This window comes from Podarcis muralis, chromosome 1, assembly GCF_964188315.1.
Source record: "Podarcis muralis chromosome 1, rPodMur119.hap1.1, whole genome shotgun sequence".
Taxonomy (NCBI): Eukaryota; Metazoa; Chordata; class Lepidosauria; order Squamata; family Lacertidae; genus Podarcis; species Podarcis muralis.
In genome coordinates, this window is record NC_135655.1 from 32,175,636 (window position 1) to 32,195,814 (window position 20,179).

At 47.4% G+C, this 20,179-nt stretch overlaps 5 non-coding genes and 1 pseudogene across 8 annotated transcripts; 4 read left to right on the forward strand and 2 right to left on the reverse strand.

Moving 5' to 3' along the window:
- The first annotated feature begins 3,517 nt into the window (after positions 1-3,517).
- LOC114585678 (U1 spliceosomal RNA) lies at positions 3,518-3,681 on the forward strand. The gene has a single exon (XR_003703950.1). It is a non-coding gene; the product is annotated as a U1 spliceosomal RNA (small nuclear RNA).
- A 914-nt stretch (positions 3,682-4,595) lies between these two features.
- LOC114592208 (phosducin-like protein pseudogene) lies at positions 4,596-10,898 on the forward strand (annotated as a pseudogene). Of its 3 annotated transcripts, none has more exons than XR_013392187.1 (2): positions 4,596-4,677; positions 9,042-10,898. The product of XR_013392187.1 is annotated as a phosducin-like protein pseudogene, transcript variant X1 (transcript). The 3 variants fall into 3 exon arrangements; XR_013392190.1 differs by lacking the exon at positions 4,596-4,677 and adding an exon at positions 4,695-5,041; XR_013392191.1 differs by lacking the exon at positions 4,596-4,677 and adding an exon at positions 7,244-7,343.
- Positions 5,151-5,314, forward strand: LOC114585685 (U1 spliceosomal RNA). Its single transcript, XR_003703952.1, has one exon. It is a non-coding gene; the product is annotated as a U1 spliceosomal RNA (small nuclear RNA).
- LOC114585691 (U1 spliceosomal RNA) lies at positions 7,293-7,456 on the forward strand. Its single transcript, XR_003703953.1, has one exon. It is a non-coding gene; the product is annotated as a U1 spliceosomal RNA (small nuclear RNA).
- Positions 10,899-14,350: 3,452 nt separating the features above from the next.
- On the reverse strand, positions 14,351-14,514 carry LOC114585694 (U1 spliceosomal RNA). The gene has a single exon (XR_003703956.2). It is a non-coding gene; the product is annotated as a U1 spliceosomal RNA (small nuclear RNA).
- Positions 14,515-16,961: 2,447 nt separating this feature from the next.
- LOC114585700 (U1 spliceosomal RNA) lies at positions 16,962-17,125 on the reverse strand. The gene has a single exon (XR_003703957.2). It is a non-coding gene; the product is annotated as a U1 spliceosomal RNA (small nuclear RNA).
- Positions 17,126-20,179: the final 3,054 nt, after the last annotated feature.

Below are 20,179 nucleotides of genomic sequence, written 5' to 3' on the forward strand. Positions count from 1 at the left end.
GTCAGCCCCGCCCACCCCTCTCCCCCAGGAGGCTATTAAGAGGCTGGCCGCGTCTTGTTGAGGACGCAGAGCTCTGTGTTCAGCGAGGCTTATGGGCTCCCTGGGGGCAATGTCAGAAACTGAGATAGGAAAACTAGGAGCTCAGTGGCACCTTAAACCTAAGTTATGGGCGCCACAATGGAATGGCTAGGCGCGCTTTTTTATAACAAGAATACAAAGCTGAAAATGAATGCACTGCAGCTAAAATATGATATTTTTCACATGGTCTAGTAGTCCATGGGTAGGCAAACTAAGGCGCCGGGGCCGGATCCGGACCAATCGCCTTTTAAATCCGGCCCGCGGATGGTCCGGGAATCAGCGTGTTTTTACATGAGTAGAATGTGTGCTTTTATTTAAAATGCATCTCTGGGTTATTTGTAGGGCATAGGAATTCGTTCATTCCCCTCCCCCCAAAAAATATAGTCCAGCCCCCCACAAGGTCTGAGGGACAGTGGACTGGCCCCCTGCTGAAAAAGTTTGCTGACCCCTGGTCTAGTCCTTCCCCTGCCCAAACCCCTCATAAGAGGGTCTCTTCTCCAGTCTTCAGAGAGTAGCTAAAGTGGGGAGGCAGAAAAAGGTACTCCTTTCCTTCCACTTTGCAATTTTGAATCTGAAATCTTAGGCACAGTACTGCACCCAGGGCTCAAACTGCTCACACTAATGAAATTCCCTGTTGCAAAATGCACCTAGAACAATGGGAGTTTTGAACACTGCCTGGGGGTCTTAAAAAGGTGATGAGAGGCAGCCTCACTTGGGAGGATTCCTTTATTTATTGCATTTACAGTCTATCCCACCTTTTTCTCTAAGGAGCTCAAGGTGGTATACATGGTTCTGCCCCCTCCTCATTTAATCCCCACAACGACCCTGTGAGGTGGGTTAGGCTGAGAAGCAATGGCTGTCATACAATGAGCTTCATGGCCAAGTGGAGATTTGAACCCTGGTGTTCTAGTTCCAGTTCCACACTAGGCCAGAGGTTGTCAACCTTTTGGGGTCCACGGCTCCCTTGACCAATTACATTCTTTCTGCGGCACCCTGTGGGGCTCAGGAGCTCAGTTATGTCACCCCTTGCCTGCAGAGCTGGCAGCCTCTCACCCCTTTTTTGAACAGCCTTCCTTGTAGAGTGTTCCCTCAGCCTCCTCTCCATGGGAGTCCTCTGGGCAGCCGTTGCCACCGCCCTTGGTCTCTTGGCTGCCCCTGCTGCCCCAAAGAGAGGTACCTCCTCACGTTGCCCCACTGGGTCCTGGGACTTGTCTGTCCATTCCCAACAGCAAGGGCTGGTGGACTAGCTGGCTGGGCTCTCTGACCCACTTGCTTGCTTACTTTGAGGCCGCCTCAGCTCTGGCAACCAGCACCCCCTGACCAGCCCCAGACGTGCTATTCACCTGCGGAGCTTGTAGCCAGGGCTGCTGCAACTAACAGCTGTGCAAGCCTTTGGGAGGCAGAGATGTGAGATGGCATCGGAGGAGGGAGGGAAGGAAAGAGAGACATAGGCCAATGTTGCCTGTGGCACCCCTGGCCATCATTCAAGGCACCCCAGGGTGCCATGGCACACTGGCTGAAAACCATTGCACTAGTGACTCACATAGGGCTGCCACCTTTGTTCTGGCAAAATACGGGGCGGGGGGGGCAATTATTTTTTTATCTGGTGCTGAAGTGACTTCAACGCAATCCATTGCAGTCTACTGCAGCCTAACAGGATTCCCCTTCTGGAAATTTTCACACACAATCACACACACATACACATGAAATTGTAAATCTGTCTGTTCTTTGCTACCCAGAGCTTAAATACCTGACCTTTCACTACCCTTTCAAACACATGCATTTGGAGAGGTTCCCTAACTTGGCAGAGAGAGAGAGAAGACCTGAAATACAGGACAAACTGTATCAATAGCAGGACGCAGCATTTTACATTGAAATGTGGGTCGATCCTATGTATACAGGGCAGATAGCAACCCTACTTATGCCTTATAGTGGTGTATAAGCTGCTGTTTGAAAATCACATTTTCAGTTTCTGAAGGATTCCACTAGTCTCATTTTCTTCAGCACCTTTGATGAAACCAAAATATATGAAGATATACAAACAGTAAAAAACAAATAAACACCCTTCTACTGGACCTAATTTATTCAGCCTCCAGGGAGTATATTCTCAAGGTACCTCCATCACAGCCTCTACTGTGTTTACACAACCTCAGCCAAATTGCACTTCTGTAAAGTTTAGAAAATAGATGAAAAATGAAGCAAGGTGTACAAAAACATGCCATGAATCATTAAAAGAACACTGTGTACTATTCCAGTATACACATGAGATGCTTGGGAATTGGGTGGGGAAAGTGCTGTCGTGCTCATGTCTCTCTTGTGGGCTTCCCCAAAGAGGTGTCTGGTTGGCTCCCAAGATAGCAGAGTGTTTAGCCTGATGCAGCAAGCCTTTTCTTATGTTCTAATGACAAACTGTTTTCTACAAGGTTCTGTGTAGATAGAAGATCGTTTTGTCCTGCTTTATATGCGCTTTTTCGGAGACAATAGCTTTACCGTAGCGCCATCTTATGGTGTATTTTGGAAAGTTCAAGAAATATCAGTTGAGTAGTACTGTATTGTTCATATAATAGCTTATGTACGTATTTTGGTTGCTGTTTTTTTGTTTTGCAGTTTGCATTAGTTCAGATTATTGATTCTTATGGGGTTCTCACTATTTTCGGCTAGAGGTAACTTTTTAATACTAAGGTTATGTTCTGACGGATAGTTTTCGCTTCCGCTATTCTATTCTTTAGGGTCTCCTTGCGAAAATAGTGCTACATGTCCTCCCTGTTGTACTCTGTTAACTGTAAACTTGTGTTAAATATGTTCGTCGTCCTGAGCGGAACCCAGTAGCTTGGCTGGGGGGCGAGGGCAGGTGGAAGGAGCGGAGATAAATAGGCAGGAAAAAAATAGGCTGAAAGGTGACTGGATGTGACTAATAAAGATTTCCCTTAAAATATTTTTATTATTATTATTTTTAAAAATCCATCCCTGCCTCTTGGGCTATGGAGCCAATGAGTGTCTGGTCATCTCCTCTGCTTGCTTATCCACGTGCAGATCAAGCAAAGGCTCGAGAGACCGGCATCGTAGGCAGAGTGGTGTGGGGAAGCAGAACTCCGTCGGACAAGGCAGTCAAAACAAAGACGGCCACTCGAACCCAGAGGCACAGGCCCCTCGCTCTCTTTGCTGAGGCTTGGCAGGGAAGAGTGCGAGAAGGCGGAGCCAGAGCGACTCCCGCATGCAGATGAGGTGCCGCCGCGGAGCATTATGGGGGGAGCATGAAACGGGCTTCGCGGGCCCTCGGAGAGGTCGTGGCTCCGTCAGGCTGGATGGGTACATGATGCCCGACTGCGAGCGAGCGATGGGAAGCGGGGACGGGGCCCTCGGGCAGGGCTTGGTATGCTCGCTCTGCACTGAAGGGGTGCGGGAGGATGGCGGCCCGGGTCCGGTCTGATGAGAAAGCATACTTACCTGGCAGGGGAGACACCTTGATCATGAAGGAGGTTTTCCCAGGGTGAGGCTCATCCATTGCACTGCGGGTGTGCTGACCCCTGCGATTTCCCCAAATGCGGGAAACTCGACTGCATAATTTGTGGTAGTGGGGGACTGCGTTCGCGCTTTCCCCTGACAATTCATGTGCAAAAAACAGAATAAATGTTGTTTGTTCATATTATTTTTCTACGTTGTATTTCACGCTCAAATTGTTCGCGATTCTGATTTAAAAAAATGAACGTCTGAGGAAACTGGTCGCGCTTTGGTCAGTAAAGTTGCGCGCCGATGAGTGCTACTTGCTAGGAGTCACGAGTGCCGAAGGGATCCTGTGCTCTGGTCTCCTTGTGGGATCCGCAAGAGACACGACTGCCTGGTTGGTCCCCGGGAGAAGAGCGTTGCACCAACTGCGTGTTGTGTCTCCTTCCCGTTTTCTTACGTTCTAACATCAACAGATTGCATTTCCACAAGAAACACTGCGAAGTTGCCCTGCAAAAACACTGCGAAGCTTTCCCGCAGACAATGGCTTTGCAGTAGCGCCATCCTACGGCATTCGTGGAAATCTTGTATATCTATTGAGCATTGTTCAGGTAATAGCTGAAGAAGGTTTCTTTTCCATCTCGCTTTAATTTCCAACCTAGTTCTTCTCATGGCGTTCTCATTGCCCACCGCACCCCACGTTTCTTTTTAATGCTAAGGCATTCGGTCATGTTCCTGCGGATCCTTTCCGCAGCAACTCTTCTGCCTCCGTTTTGCTCAGTAGCTTTTCCTTGGGAAAGTGGCTCCGATCGCCTTCTCTGTAGTACAGTGGTACCTCGGGTTACATACGCTTCAGGTTACACACTCCACTAAGCCAGAAATAGTGTTACAGGTTAAGAACTTTGCTTCAGGATGAGAACAGAAATCGTGCTTCGGCGGCAGCGGGAGGCCCCATTAGCTAAAGTGGTGCTTTAGGTTAAGAACAGTTTCAGGTTAAGGAACGGACCTCCTGAACGAATTAAGTACCGAGGTACCACTGTATTTCTGTTAACTATAAGTTTGGTTAACAAGTTTGTCCCGAGCTGGACTCCGTAGCTGAGGGGTGGGGAATGAGAGGAGCACAGCAATAGAGGCGGACCACTTGGGCGGACAAATGTGAGTAATAACGCCTTAGGAATCACTGAAGTCTGTTTCTTCAACGTCTGGGGGTGGATAACCAGCCCCGGCCTGTCCCTTGGGCTGTGGAGCCAAAGCGTGTCTGGTCCTTGCCCTTGTAAGAATTGCAAGCAAGGCGCCGAGGGCTCGAGAGTACAAGGACTACAACCGAGGCGGCCGCTGGAACAGAGGCCTTTGGTCGGAGCGGGGCTTGGCTGGGAAGAGCGGGAGGAGGCGGAGTCACTCTCGCATGCAGATAAGGCGCCGCCGCGGAGCATTATGGGAGAGCACGAAATGGGCTTCGCGGGCCTTCGGAGAGGTCGGGGTCCGTCAGGCTGGACGGGTAGATGATGCCTGGCTGCAAGTGAGTGAAGGGAAGCAAGGATAGGACCCTCGTGCGGGGCTTGGTATGCTCGCTCTGCACTGAAGGGGTGCGGGAGGAGGGCGGCTCGGGTCCGGTCTGATGAGAAAGCATACTTACCTGGCAGGGGAGACACCTTGATCATGAAGGAGGTTTTCCCAGGGTGAGGCTCATCCATTGCACTGCGGGTGTGCTGACCCCTGCGATTTCCCCAAATGCGGGAAACTCGACTGCATAATTTGTGGTAGTGGGGGACTGCGTTCGCGCTTTCCCCTGATGACTGGTGTGCAAAAAACAGAATTAATGTGCCTTACTCATATTCTTTTTCTACCTTGTATTCCACGTTTATCGTGATTCTGATTTTAAAAAATGAACATCTCAGGAAGCTGGTCGCAGTTTGGTCGCTAAAGTTGCCTGATGATGAGCGCTACTTGCTAGGAATCACAAGTGCTGAAAAGAGACACGTCTGTCTGGTTGGTCACTGGGAGAAGAGTGTTGCACCAAGTATGGGTTGGGTCTCATCCCTGTTCTGTTCTAACATGAACAGATTGCATGTCCACAAGAAACACTGCATAGTTGTCCTGGCTTTATAAGCTTTTCCGCAGACAATTTCGTGGAAATCTTGTATATATATTGAGTATTCTTCAGGTAATTGCTGAAGGGTGTTTCTTTTCCATCTCCCTTTAATTTCCACACTAGTTCTCATGGCGTTCTCATTGCCAACCGCACCCCAGGTTTCTTTTTAATGCTAAGGCACTCGGTCAGGTTCCTGCAGACCAATTGGGCAGACAAATGTGAGTAATGACACCTGAAAGGTAAAGGGACCCCTGACCGTTAGGTCCAGTCGTGATCAACTCTGGGGTTGCGGCGCTCATCTCGATTTACTGGCTGAGGGAGCCGGCGTACAGCTTCCGGGTCATGTAGCCAGCATGACTAAGCCGCGCACGGAAACGCTGTTTACCTTCCCGCCGGAGCGGTACCTATTTATCTACTTGCAATTTGAGGTGCTTCTGAACTGCTAGGTTGGCAGGAGCTGGGACCAAGCAACAGGAGCTCGCCCCGTTGCGGGGATTCGAACTGCCGTCCTTCTGATAGGCAAGCCCTAGGCCCACAGTGCCACCCGCATCGCAATAATGCCTTAGGAATCACTGAAATCTATTTCTTCAACGTCTGGGGGTGGATAACCAGCCCCGGCCTGTCTCTTAGGCTGTGGAGCCAAAGCATGTCTTGTCCTTGCCCTTATAATAATTATAGAAGTGCGGCTCATGCAACACGTTGGCAATTAATATACACAGAACAATAATTATACATACTTTATCAACCTTCTGAAAAAATACAAAACATTAAATAAAGCCACAGAGACATGCAAACTGACCAGCCTAAGATGAACTTACAATGTCTGATTTTTCAAATGCTTAACTCAGTCTTTTAGAGAAGTTCATGAAGATACCAACAAAAGGTAAGTTCAGTGTTATTCAAAATACCGAGAGATGCTAGTGGAGTTGTAGAGACAGGGTGCCAGCGTTTTGCACATGTTTCACCCTGGTAGTCCAAGTAATCAAGAGGCCTTTTACTGGGGCTTGCAGGTAGCATACTCCCAAGATAGTTTTCCAGGCTTCTTCAGTGGTCTAATCTCAAAGTCTTGATACGTATATTGATATTCAATCTTATAAAGAATACTCTTTCTTGGCTTAAGCTTAAAAAACTGATTTGCTATTGAAAGGAGACATTGTAAGTTCATCTTAGGCTGGTCATTTCGCATGTCTCTGTGGCTTCATTTAATATTTTGTATTTTTCTCAGAAGGTTGATAAAGTATGTATAATTATTGTTCTGTGTATATTAATCACCAACGTGTTGCGTGAGTCACACTACTACCAGCAGCACAGGTTGCATTTTTCTAGCTTATAATAATTGCAGGCAAGGCGCGGAGGGCTCGACAGTACAATGTACTGTACAAAGGAACAGAGTCCTTTGGCCGGAGCAGGGCTTGGCTGGGAAAAGCAGGAGGAGGCGGAGCCACTCCCGCATGCAGATGAGGCGCCGCCGCAGAGCATTGTGGGGGAGCACGAAACGGGCTTTGCGGGCCTTCGGAGACGTCGCAGATCCGTCAGGCTGGACGGGTAGATGACACCCGACTGCGAGCGAGCGAAGGGAAGCGGGGACGGGGCCCTGGGGGGGGGGGGCTTGGTATGTTCGCTGTGCTTTGAAGGGGTGCGGGAGGAGGGCGGCCCGGGTCCGGTCTGATTGGAAAGCATACTTACCTGGCAGGGGAGACACCTTGATCATGAAGGAGGTTTTCCCAGGGTGAGGCTCATCCATTGCACTGCGGGTGTGCTGACCCCTGCGATTTCCCCAAATGCGGGAAACTCGACTGCATAATTTGTGGTAGTGGGGGACTGCGTTCGCGCTTTCCCCTGATGACTGGTGTGCAAAAAACAGAATTGAAAGTTGTGGAAGTAATGCAGTTTCTTTACTACTTGTGGCATGTGACTGATGCCTGTTTCTTTGCAGAACTCGTGGCTTTTTTGTGTACATTTTCTTTTGCTCTTTGGTTTGTTTTTCAGACTGAGACAGTCCTATCGTCCAAAAGTTTCTAGTGGGAGGTGTATTTAAAATTGTTACTGTGCAATCTGATATAGAATATACAAAACATAACAAGAAGGTAGAACTCGACTTAGCTCCATTACTGCTCCAATGGAGCGCAAAGGGGGAAACCCCCAGCAGGAGCAAAGCCCCAAACTGATTTCAGCTCCCAAACTAGAGATAACAACTCCTGAAATTCAAGCAGTTTAGAAATCAAGCAACACCAGCAGCGAATGCTGGAAATTCTCTGTAAAACAAAGGGAGCTTTTTCTGTGAAGCTATAGCATATTCCACGAGGTGCCCTGCAGCTCACGAACAAAGGCAACAAAGAAGCAAGGCAGGAACGCTCCAGGCAACCAGATAAGATCTCCGACAAACAGGAACAGCTGATATGCGGGAAACAAACGTGGGGCTAGCCAGCGAAAAGAGGGCAAGCCCCCTCTGCACCGGCCCTAAATAGGGCAGACACGGCCGGGATTCCTCTGCTCTCGCGGGGGCTGAAACCAGCCCCCCGCTCACGTGGGGGGTGGGCGTGAAGCCCGCAACCCCACCTCTTGGGGCAGGCCCAGAAGTGGCTTTGTGATACCGGGGATTGTGTTCATGCTTAACTGGTGTTAAAAAACCCAGAAGGATGCGCTACCTGGAGCTGAGGAGCTTCTGCCGGATTTCTCCACTCCTTGGGAGCCTGCTGTGGAAAATGGGGTGAAGGAGGAATCAGTGTCGGGGGGGGGTGTGCAAGAAAAACGGGTGCAGCCGGAGGAATTGCAGGCATGTGATAACACACAGGAAAAACTCAGGGTGTGTGTGCACACTGCAGAAGAGCAGCAGGTTCCTTCTGATTTTCTTACTCCACTGCAAAGTGCTGCAGACAAGAGCACAATGGTGGTCACACAGCAATACCTAGCAGGTTAAAGAGTGGAGCAAGCCCTCGAAAATGCTCTGTTTCTCTAAATCAGGAGCCTTTTTGGCTCCACACACCAGATCCTTATCAGGATCGGCCTTCTGGCGCCCAATTTGACATGTGAGCAGCACAGCCTACCTGTCTCAGTTAGCCTGACAGTTAGTTCCTTGCATCTCCAAACCAGACTGCTTGGATCCTAACAATGGCAAACTACTTTTGAAAGCATCATTTTCAAACTGGGGTGCACTAGGCTAGCAAAAGCCCTTTGCCCTGGAATATGTAGTGGCTTCGATCCCTGTCTAGATCTGAAGTACTGTTCTCCTCTGTTCCTTAAAGAAATGTTGAGAGGCTTGTTTTGTTTTTTCAATCCAAGATTTCAGCAATCAGTATTCTCCATGGATGCCCTTTTCTAACCATTTCCTTCCTCGCAGATCCTGAGTCCTATGTATTCCTGTCGTTCCAACACTTATACTTTGAGCTGCCTTCTTCCACTAAACTACCTCTCTGTTTTCTTCTAGCTTACATTCTTCCTTGTGTGAAACATACTATAGATCTAGAAGTCTCTTCCAAACCACATTCTGCAGAAAGAGTTACACAGGAACAACGGGAAAGAGTGGCAGGAGACCTGTCAGGGAATTTGTTTGTCTTACCTTCCTTGCCTACAAAGAATAATTTCAAATCTTTCGAAGACTGTGTGGCACTAGCAATGCGGAAAGGGAACTTAACAGCATGCTGCGACCCCACTAACCAACAGATGGCCATGTCAAAGAGTCCGAGCAGCGATGGCAGTTCGGTAAACACAGGCCCCAAAGGGGTGATCAACGACTGGAGGAGATTCAAGCAGCTGGAGACAGAGCAGCGAGAGGAGCAGTGCCGGGAGATGAAACGCCTCATCCAGAAGCTCTCGATGACATGCAGGTCCCACCTGGACGATGAGGAGGACAAGCGGAAGCAGCAGGAGCTCCAGAAAAAGCTGGATGGCAAGCTAACCCTGCAGGAGTACAGCGCGCTGCGTGAGGGCCCAGATGACGAGGAGTTCCTGCAGCAGTACCGCAAGCAGCGCATGGAGGAGATGCGGCTGCAGCTGCGCGGCGGGCAGCACTTCCAGCAGGTTGTCGAGATCCACAGTGGGGAGGCCTTCCTGGACACCATCGACAAAGCGCCCAAGAACTCCCTGGTGATGGTCCATGTCTACGAGGATGATGTCCCAGGGGCTGACTCCCTCCACGGATGCATGGTCTGCCTTGCCACTGAGTACCCCGTGGTCAAGTTCTGCCGGGTGCGGAGCTCCCTGATCGGCGCCAGCTCCCGCTTCACCACCAGCGCCCTGCCGGCACTCCTGGTCTACAAGGGTGGGGAACTGGTGGGCAACTTTGTCCGTGTCACTGACCAACTGGGTGAGGACTTCTTCGCTGGGGACCTGGAGGGCTTCCTGCAGGAGTGCGGCCTGCTCCCTGAGAAGGACCTGGTGCTCCTCACCTCTGTCCTCGATGCCTCCTCCTCCTCCTGCCTCAGCGAGGACAGTGACCTGGAGATCAACTGAGGGCATCCTAGGGGGAGCAGAGAGGCACCTGTGAAGGGGCGAGCCGAAAAGCCCACCCTTCACCTATGGAAGCCCAGAAGGCCCAGAAAAAGTTAAATATGGAGAATAAATGGTTGAGATATTCGGATTTATTGTTGGAAGATAATGAAGGATTTAAATTAAGACAATTTGAGCAAATTAAAGATAAATTGGATTGGCTACATTATTACCAGATCAATGAACTGTTTAAGCTTGATAAGAAAAATGGTTTTGCATCGTGAAAAACCAAATTGGAAACGTGAAGGGAAGTTCTCTTTCTACACATAAGTTCTCTCTCTGCACATAACTGTGGCCTTATGGGAAGTATTGCTTCTTTTCTCTGGCATTCTGGGAAGTCTCGTTTCTGCTTCTGTACACACTGTACAAACCTGTTCCAAATACCAAGACATTCCCTCCTTGCTCAGTTCATCTTAAGTTCATGATGACCTGTTCTCAATGCATAGCTGACCACATCTACGGAACTCGATTATTATATTCTTTCATGTTATGATCAATCATTAGTAATTGTTTTATGCTATATCAATCTTTAGTTATAATTTAATTAGGAGGTTTCATGCCTGTCTAGTTCCAACCTCGTTTCCCAGCCTTTAATCTATCGATGATTAATGTTCACATGTAATTCCCACCTCTCACATGTAATTCCCGCCTTGTACTTATGTTAACCAATGAGCAACAAGTTTCTTTGTGTTTGTATCAACCAATCAGCCACAAGCACACCTGTGGCAATGTTTGTAATATTCAATAAAGGAGAGTTCCCGGGACTTGCCCTGGCAGACGCCTCTCATCACACCTACTGCTCGTCTGCCGTGATTTTCATTCCTACAGAAACGGAGTTGTTAGATACTAATGTCAAAAACTTATCGAAAATGTATAATTTACTGTTGGAGTGGCATACAAAGGATGAACAAGTCAAATCTGTGATGATAGATTGGACAAGAGATGCTGGGCACAATATAATGTTGGAAGATCGGGAAAGGTTGTTGAAGAAAGGGGTTAGGTTTACTGCATGTACTGTACTAAAAGAAAATATAATGAAAATGATGTATAGATGGTACTTAACCCCAGTTTACTAACAAAGATTTATCATTTGAGTGATAATTTATGTTGGAAATGTAAAGAAAAGGAAGGCACCTTTTATCATATGTGGTGGATGTGTCCCAAGGTGAAAGACTTATGGGGAAAGATTTATAATGAGTTGAAAAAGATGTTGAAATATACATTTATTAAAAAAACCAGAGGCCTTTCTACTTGGAATAATAGGTTTGGAACTGCCCAAGAAAGAGATTAGATTGTTTTTGTATGCCACAACTGCAGCAAGAATTCTGTTAGCCAAAAATTGGAAATTACAAGCAGTGGCGTAGCGTGGGGGGTGCAGGGGGGGCCGGCCGCACCGGGCACAACATCTGGGGGTTAGGGCAAATCCACGGGTTAGGGGGCGCAAATTACTTGCCTTGCCCCGGGTGCTGACAACCCACGCTACGCCACTGATTACAAGAAATGCCAACAGTGGAGGAATGGCAGATGAAGATGATGGACTTTTTGGAGCTGGCCGACCTGACCGGAAGAATCCGCGAACAGAAAGAGGAGTACCAAGAAGAATGAAAGAAATTTAAGGATTATTTAGCCAAATATTCTAAGATTATATAAGTAGAATTATTTGTGAGTACCATATTGGCTTAGGAGTTAAATATGTTAAATAGCATATTATGGATAGAAGTTAATATGATAAGAAAGAAAGAAGTTAATCGACCAAGTTAATCTTATTTGAAAATAGTATTGGAAAACTGCTACAATGATTTACATGGAAACTCAGCTAGGGGGATTTGAGGAAGTCACTCAATAATGGTACAAAAGTGGGATTATAATAGTTAGGATAATTGTTTGTATATTTGTTTGTTTTTTATATTGTAATGCTTTTCTTTTATGTTTGTTGTAAATTTGGAAAACCAATAAAAAATTTTTGGAAAAAAGAACGAAAAGGCCACCCTTTACTAGCCCCTAGAAGGCAGTTACCCAGTTGCTACCCCCCACCCCCTTCCCAAATGGAGGAGCCACCTCAAGCCTCCTGCTGAAACCTGTCCAGCAGCCTGCGACCCCTCTGCTCTGTGAAGAAATGAATGAAAAACAATCAGCGAAGCAAGTATTTAACAGACATCATAAAAAACAAATGTCAAACTTGCTGTATTTTAATAAATAATTATCAAATCGAGTACTATCTGCTGTCTAAATTGCTTTTTTTTTTAACACAATCCCCAGTATCACAAATTATGCAGTTGAGTTCTACCTTCTTGTATATCTCCTGTTTTGTATACTGTGGTGTAAACCACTGAGCCTTGGGCTTGCTGTTTGGAAGGTCGGTGGTTCGAATCCCCGCAACTGGGTGAGCTCCCATTGTTCAGTCCCAGCTCCTGCCAACCTAGCAGTTCGAAAGCACGTCAAAGTGCACTGTTAATTGTTTTTACAGTGGTACCTTGGGTTACAGACACTTCAGGTTACAGACGCTTCAGGTTACAGACTACACTAACCCAGAAATAGTACCTCGGGTTAAGAACTTTGCTTCAGAATGAGAACAGAAATCACGTGGTGATGGTTAGCTAAAGTGGTACCTCAGGTTAAGAACAGTTTCAGGTTAAGAACGGACCTCCAGAACAAATTAAGTTATTAACCTGAGGTACCACTGTATTCTGATTTCATATGGCTAAATTTTGTAAGCTGCCTAAGGGGTCTTCTGTGGAAAGGCAGGATAGAATTCTTATAAACAAACCAATAAGGTTGCAATAGGTAAAAGTAAAGGTACCCCTGCCCGTACGGGCCAGTCTTGACAGACTCTAGGGTTGTGCGCCCATCTCACTCAAGAGGCCGGGGGCCAGCGCTGTCCGCAGACACTTCCGGGTCATGTGTCCAGCGTGACATCACTGCTCTGGCGAGCCAGAGCCGCACACGGAAACGCTGTTTACCTTCCCGCTGGTAAGCGGTCCCTATTTATCTACTTGCACCCGGGGTGCTTTCGAACTGCTAGGTTGGCAGGCGCTGGGACTGAACAACGGGAGCGCACCCCGCCGCGGGGATTCGAACCGCTGACCTTTCGATCGGCAAGCCCTAGGTGCTGAGGCTTTTACTCACAGCGCCACCCGCGTCCCGCCCAAGGTTGCAATAAGGCTCCATATATTTATGAGTCTCTTCTCTATGTGCCATTTTAAGTTTAATTCCTTCAATGTAGATTTGATTAGAGTCTCTATAGGTCACTCTAATATGATGTATGTGTCAACATACACAGCTTTTGTGTTACCACCTGCAGGAATGATGAAAACCCGCAGCAATTCTGAATGAAAAATAAAACGTGATCTTAAAACGAAACAGAAGACACAGATGCTGGGAAAGATGGAGGGCACAAGGAGAAGGGGGCGACAGAGGACGAGATGGCTGGATAGTGTTTTCGAGGTTACCAGCATGAGTTTGACCAAACTGCGGGAGGTAGTGGAGGACAGAGGTGCCTGGTGTGCTCTGGTCCATGGGGTCACGAAGAGTCGGACACGACTAAACGACTAAACAACAACAACAACAACCCTGGTGGGAAGGTAAATGGTGTTTCTGTGTGCTGCTCTGGTTTTGCCAGGAGTGGCTTAGTCATGGTGGCCACATGACCCGGAAAAACTGTGGACAAACACCGCAACCCCAGAGTTGTTCACGACTGGACTTAACTGTCAGGGCTCCTTAATCTTTACCTTTACATTGGATTGCACAGTAACGATTTTAAATACACCTCCCATATATTACACTGGAAGTGAGAGCTGGACTATAAAGAAGGTCAAAGAATTGATGCTTATGAATTATGGTGCTGGAGGAGACTCTTGAGAGTCCCATGGACTGCAAGAAGATCAAACCTATCCATTCTGAAGGAAATCAGCCCTGAGTGCTCACTGGAAGGACAGATCGTGAAGCTGAGGCTCCAGTACTTTGGCCACCTCATGAGAATAGAAGACTCGCTGGAAAAGACCCTGATGTTGGGAAAGATGGAGGGCACAAGGAGAAGGGGACAACAGAGGACGAGATGGTTGGACAGTGTTCTGGAAGCTTCCAGCATGAGTTTGACCAAACTTGGCGTGCTCTGGTCCATGGGGTCACGAAGAGTCGACTAAATAACAACAATATTACACTAGAAACTTTTGGGTGATATAGGACATCAGTCAAATGCTGCAAATAGTAAAGAAGCCAAATCACTTCTGTTTTTTGCACATGAATTGTCAGGGGAAAGCGCGAACGCAGTCCCCCACTACCACAAATTATGCAGTGGAGTTTCCCGCATTTGGGGAAATCGCAGGGGTCAGCACACCCGCAGTGCAATGGATGAGCCTCACCCTGGGAAAACCTCCTTCATGATCAAGGTGTCTCCCCTGCCAGGTAAGTATGCTTTCTCATCAGACCGGACCCGAGCCGCCGTCCTCCCGCACCCCTTCATGGCACAGCGACCATACCAAGCCCTGCCCGAGGGCCCCATCCCCGCTTCCCTTCCCTCGCTCGCAGTCGGGCATAATCTGCCCGTCCAGCCTGACGGACCCTGACCTCTCCGAAGGCCTGCGAAGCCCGTTTTGTGCTCCCCCATAATGCTCTGCGGCCCCGCCTCATCTGCATGCGAGAGTGGCTCCTCCTCCTCCTCCTCCTCCTCCTCCTCCCGCTCTTCCCAACCAAGCCCCGCTCTGGCCAAAGGCTTCTGTTCCTTTGTACAGTACTTTGTACTGTCGAGCCCTCGGTGCCTTGCCTGCAATTATTCTAAGCTGGTAAAATGCAACCTGTGCTGCTGATAGAAATAGTGTGACTCATGCAACACGTTGGCGATTAATATACACAGAACAATAATTATACATACTTTATCAACCTTCTGAGAAAAATATAAAACATTAAATAAAGCCACTTAGACTTGCGAACTGACCAGACTAAGATGAACTTATAATGTCTGGTTTCAATAGCAAATCAGTTTTTTAAGCTTAAGCCAAGAAAGAGTATCCTCTAAGATTGAATATCAATATATGTACAGTGGTACCTCAGGTTACAGACGCTTCAGGTTACAGACTCCGCTAACCCAGAAATAGTACCTCGGGTTAAGAACTTTCCCTCAGGATGAGAACAGAAATTGTGCTCCGGCTGTACGGCGGCAGCAGGAGGCCCCATTAGCTAAAGTGGTGCTTCAGGTTAAGAACAGTTTCAGGTTAAGTACGGACCTCCGGAACGTATTAAGTACTTAACCCGAGGTACCACTGTGTCAAGACTTTGAGATTAGGCCAATGAATAAGGCCAGAAAACTATCGTGGGAGTGTGCTACCTGCAAGCCCCAGTAAAAGGGCCCCCCCATTGGGGGTGAACAGCGGCCTCTAGATTACTTGGACTGGCAGGGTGAAACACGTGCAAAACACTGGCACCCTGTCTCTACCACACCACTAGCATCTCTCGGTATTGTGAATAACAACGAACTTACCTTTTGTTGGTATCTTCACGAACTTCTCTAAAAGACTGAGTTCAGCATTTGAAAAATCTATTGAAACCAGACATTATAAGTGCATCTTAGGCTTGTCAGTTCACAAGTCTCTGTGGCTTTATTTAATGTTTAGTATTTTTCTCAGAAGGTTGATAAAGTATGTATAATTATTGTTCTGTGTATATTAATTGCCAACATGTTGCATGAGCTGCACTACTACAATTATTATAAGGGCAAGGAGCAGACATGCTTTGGCTCCACAGCCTAAGAGACAGGTCAGGGCTGGTTATCCACCCCAGACGTTGAAGAAATAGATTTCAGTGATTCCTAAGGCGTTATTGGGATGTAGGTGGCGCTGTGGGTTGAACCACAGAGCCTAGGGCTTCCCGATCAGAAGGACGGCAGTTCGAATCCCCGCAACGGGGCGAGCTCCTGTTGCTTGGTCCCAGCTCCTGCCAACCTAGCAGTTCGAAAGCACGTCAAAGTGCAAGTAGATAAATAGGTACCGCTCCAGCGGGAAGGTAAATGGTGTTTCCGTGTGCTGTTCTGGTTCGCCAGAAGCGGCTCAGTCATGCTGGCCACATGACCCGGAAGCTGTACGCCGGCTCCCTTGGCCAGTAAAGCGAGATGAGCGCCGCAACCCTAGAGTCAGCCATGACTGGACCTAACGGTCAGGGGTCCCTTTACCTTTCAGGTGTTATTACTCACATTTGTCTGCCCAATTGGTCCGTCTCTATTGCTGTGCTCCTCTCATTCCCCACCCCTCAGCTACGGAGTCCAGCTCGGGACAAACTTTGTTAACCTAACTTGTAGTTAACGGAAATACCACAGAAAAGGCGATCGGAGGCACCTTCCCAAGGAAAAGCTAGTGAGCAAAACGGAGGCAGAAGAGTTGCCACGAAAAGGATAAGCAGGAACCTGACCGAGTGCCTTGGCATTAAAAAGAAACTTGGGGTGCGGTTGGCAATGAGAACACCATGAGAACTAGTGTGGAAATTAAAGGGAGATGGAAAAGAAACGCCCTTCAGCTATGACCTGAAGAATACTCAATATATATACAAGATTTCCACGAAATTGTCTGCGGAAAAGCTTATAAAGCCAGGACAATGCAGTGTTTCTTGTGGACATGCAATCTGTTCATGTTAGAACGGAACGGGATGAGACCCAACCTCTTCTCCCGGTGACCAACCAGACAGACGTGTCTCTTTTCGGCACTTGTGATTCCTAGCAAGTAGCACTCATCATCAGGCAACTTTAGCGACCAAAGTGCGACCAGCTTCCTGAGATGTTCATTTTTTAAAATCAGAATCGCGATGAACGTGGAATACAAGATAGAAGAATACGAGTAAAGCACTTTTATTCTGTTTTTTGCACAGCAGTCATCAGGGGAAAGCGCGAACGCAGTCCCCCACTACCACAAATTATGCAGTCGAGTTTCCCGCATTTGGGGAAATCGCAGGGGTCAGCACACCCGCAGTGCAATGGATGAGCCTCACCCTGGGAAAACCTCCTTCATGATCAAGGTGTCTCCCCTGCCAGGTAAGTATGCTTTCTCATCAGACCGGACCCGAGCCGCCCTCCTCCCGCACCCCTTCAAGGCACAGTGAACACATCAAGCACCGCCCGAGGGCCCCGTCCCCGCTTCCCTTGGCTTGCTCGCAGTCGGGCATCATCTACCGATCCAACCTGATGGAGCCCCGACCTCTCCGAAGGCCCGCGAAGCCCGTTTCGTGCTCCCCCACAATGCTCCGCGGCGGCGCCTTATCTGCATGCGGGAGTGGCTCCGCCTCCGCCTCCTCCCGCTCTTCCCAGCCAAGCCGCCTACAGCCAGGGGCTGTTGCCTCTCTGTTCCAGCGGCCGCTTTGGTTTAGTGCACCGCCGGAGAAGTTGGTTTAGACGGTCATTAGTTCCCTTCGTCGTCCTCGTGCTGCTGAGCACTCGGCCCCTTGCTTGCCAGGGTGATGATCAGACACGCTTGGCTTCATAACCCAAGTGGAGTTTTCCTCTTTTATATTCTAACCCCGTCCGAATCTATACATTATCTCAAATGTGCTTTCAAAACATATGTGGAATCCAACCCGAAAAAGTCTGTCCTTAAAAGACATTCTTTACACCTCAACAACAGAAATTTTGAATTCAGAAACACATTTTAAACAGTCACTAATGGTGGGCCATTTTTAGAGTTGTGGTAAATTTAGAGTTTTAAATGTACCGAAGATGTTTGCCTCTTACCTCTGGGTACTGGAATACTTCTAATAACACTTCTTCTTGGGTCATTTATAAGGTTCTGGAAAAATAAACATGTTAGACAATGGTTGTGGGCATGGGCATAGCCAAGGGGCAGCAGCGGGGGCAACTCCCTCCCCGCAGATCATGGAAAACTTAATTAACTGACCAATCACATCAGCTCTGCCCCCTAACAAAAGTCCTGCCCTCCCTAATAAAGTCCTGCTCCCCCCAAAAATCCTGGGTATGCCCATGGTTGGGGGCCTGCTAACTCAAGTGAAAAAGTAAAGCATCAGAGGGAGTTAGGTTGAGTTTGTACAGTACAGGGGTCAGCAACCTTTTTCAGCCATGAGCCGGTCCACCGTCCCTCAGACCATGTGGTGGGCCGGACTATATTTTTTGGGGGGAAATGAACGAATTCCTATGCCCCACAAATAACCCAGAGATGCATTTTAAATAAAAGCACACATTCTACTCATGTAAAAACATCAGGCAGACCCCACAAATAATCCAGAGATGCATTTTAAATAAAAGGACACATTCTACTCATGTAAAAACACACTGATTCCAGGACCATCCGCGGGCCGGATTGAGAAGGCAATTGGGCCGCATCCGGCCCACGGGCCTTAGGTTGCCTACCCCTGGTACAGCATATGGTGCTAGTCCCTTAATACTGGCACTATAGTATCAGTGGTGTCCTCAGATTATGACTTTTGGTCGCAACTTCAGGACCCCACCCAGCAGAATAAGTCGGAGGTCCTCAAAATTATGGAGAGCTGGCTTTCCAAATATACAATGTAATACAATTACCATATAAAGTGCCGCCCATAATACATTCAAATTGAGAGTCTAAATTCCAACTGCATGTGAACATATTGTTGTTGTTTTGTAATTTAGTTAAAGAATAAAAGGAGAATGTCCTGGATGCCTGGATCCAGGTTTGGGGCAAGCATACTTGGGTGAGAGAACCCCAGTAGAGATTTAAAATCACAAAACATGCAGTTAAGTAAAGCGTGTAAATTTAGGCTGCTAGACTTCTAAAATATCCCGTTCTAAGTTTGTTCCAAAGTTCTGTTCTTCCATTAGGATAGAGACCACATGTTTCAAATATCAGATTCATGTGCTTCTCCATACAGCAGCAATAAAAACAGGCAGTACAACTTAGTTTCAACAATGGTAAGAGTTTCTAAATTATTTGTATAGGAACAAAAATATGGCTTGTTAAAGCTAAGCGATCTGGGCTTCGAGTAACTAGCACAGACATCCTTACTGGTCAAGTTCACATTATGGAAAAAGAATGAGAGAGAACAAAGAGTTTGGTAACCCTTCCTCCCAAGGTGAGAGGATGTGACCTAGCTAAGCCTGGCAGGACAGCTTACTCTGTGGTCTTAACTCCTTAATGGATTAGAGTTAAGCATATTGGTTATATGAGACTGGATTTACACCCGCCCCCCACATTTGATTATAGTAACAGCCCCACTTGCAGTACACAGCCATTGAATATCTTTGAGCACCCCATGGTATGGAGATGTAGTGATGGAAAAAGTTACACCAGTTAAATGTCAGTCTCTCGGTTCAATGTGCTGCAGTGAGATGTGCTATTTTGCCAGAGGTTGCAGTAACAGAACAGTGGGCTCCACTTGCCATGGATTCAGCATGCTCCCCTTCAAAAATCCAGTGTCTCTGCATGGAACAATCAATTATAGTGACCAGGATTATAAACTGTTTATTATGACTAGCGTAGTGCTTTGCCGTTTATGTGATACTGTGTTTGACAAGAGCTAAAGAGAAATACGGTGCCCAAGATGTTTCAGTGAAATGCCTTCCTCAGGGACAAAGATTACCAAAGCCTTCTGTTTCAAAAGGTCTTCTTCCTCTTTTCTTGGTACATTCGTGGTTTTGTTTTACTTTGTTGTTTTTCTCTTAAAAAAACAACAAAACAGCTTAATAAAAAGAATTAAAAAAAATAAAAAAGGTCTTCTTCCTCAGAGGTTTATTTAGGCTGCCTCTGACAAGCTACTGTTTTCAACAAATTATTTATTTTACTCCAATAAAAATGGTTCCGTATATGAAGTTACCTGGCAGGGGAGATACCATGATAACCAGGAAGGTGGTTTTCACAGGGTGAGGCTCATCCATTGCACTGAAAAGGAAGGAAACTCGAATTACCCCACCATGCAATTTGTGTTTTCCACGGGAAAGTGGCTACATTCATAAAATGTTGCTGTCTCCTTTTCTGACAGAGGCCCAGGTCACCTAAAATGGGACATGTTCTGGGAGAGAAATCAGATCCAGGTGCTGCTTTCCCAGTCATGGCAGTTTCATGACAAGAAATGCTGCACCTGTTGAACAGATCAGTACCATATACGGAACAG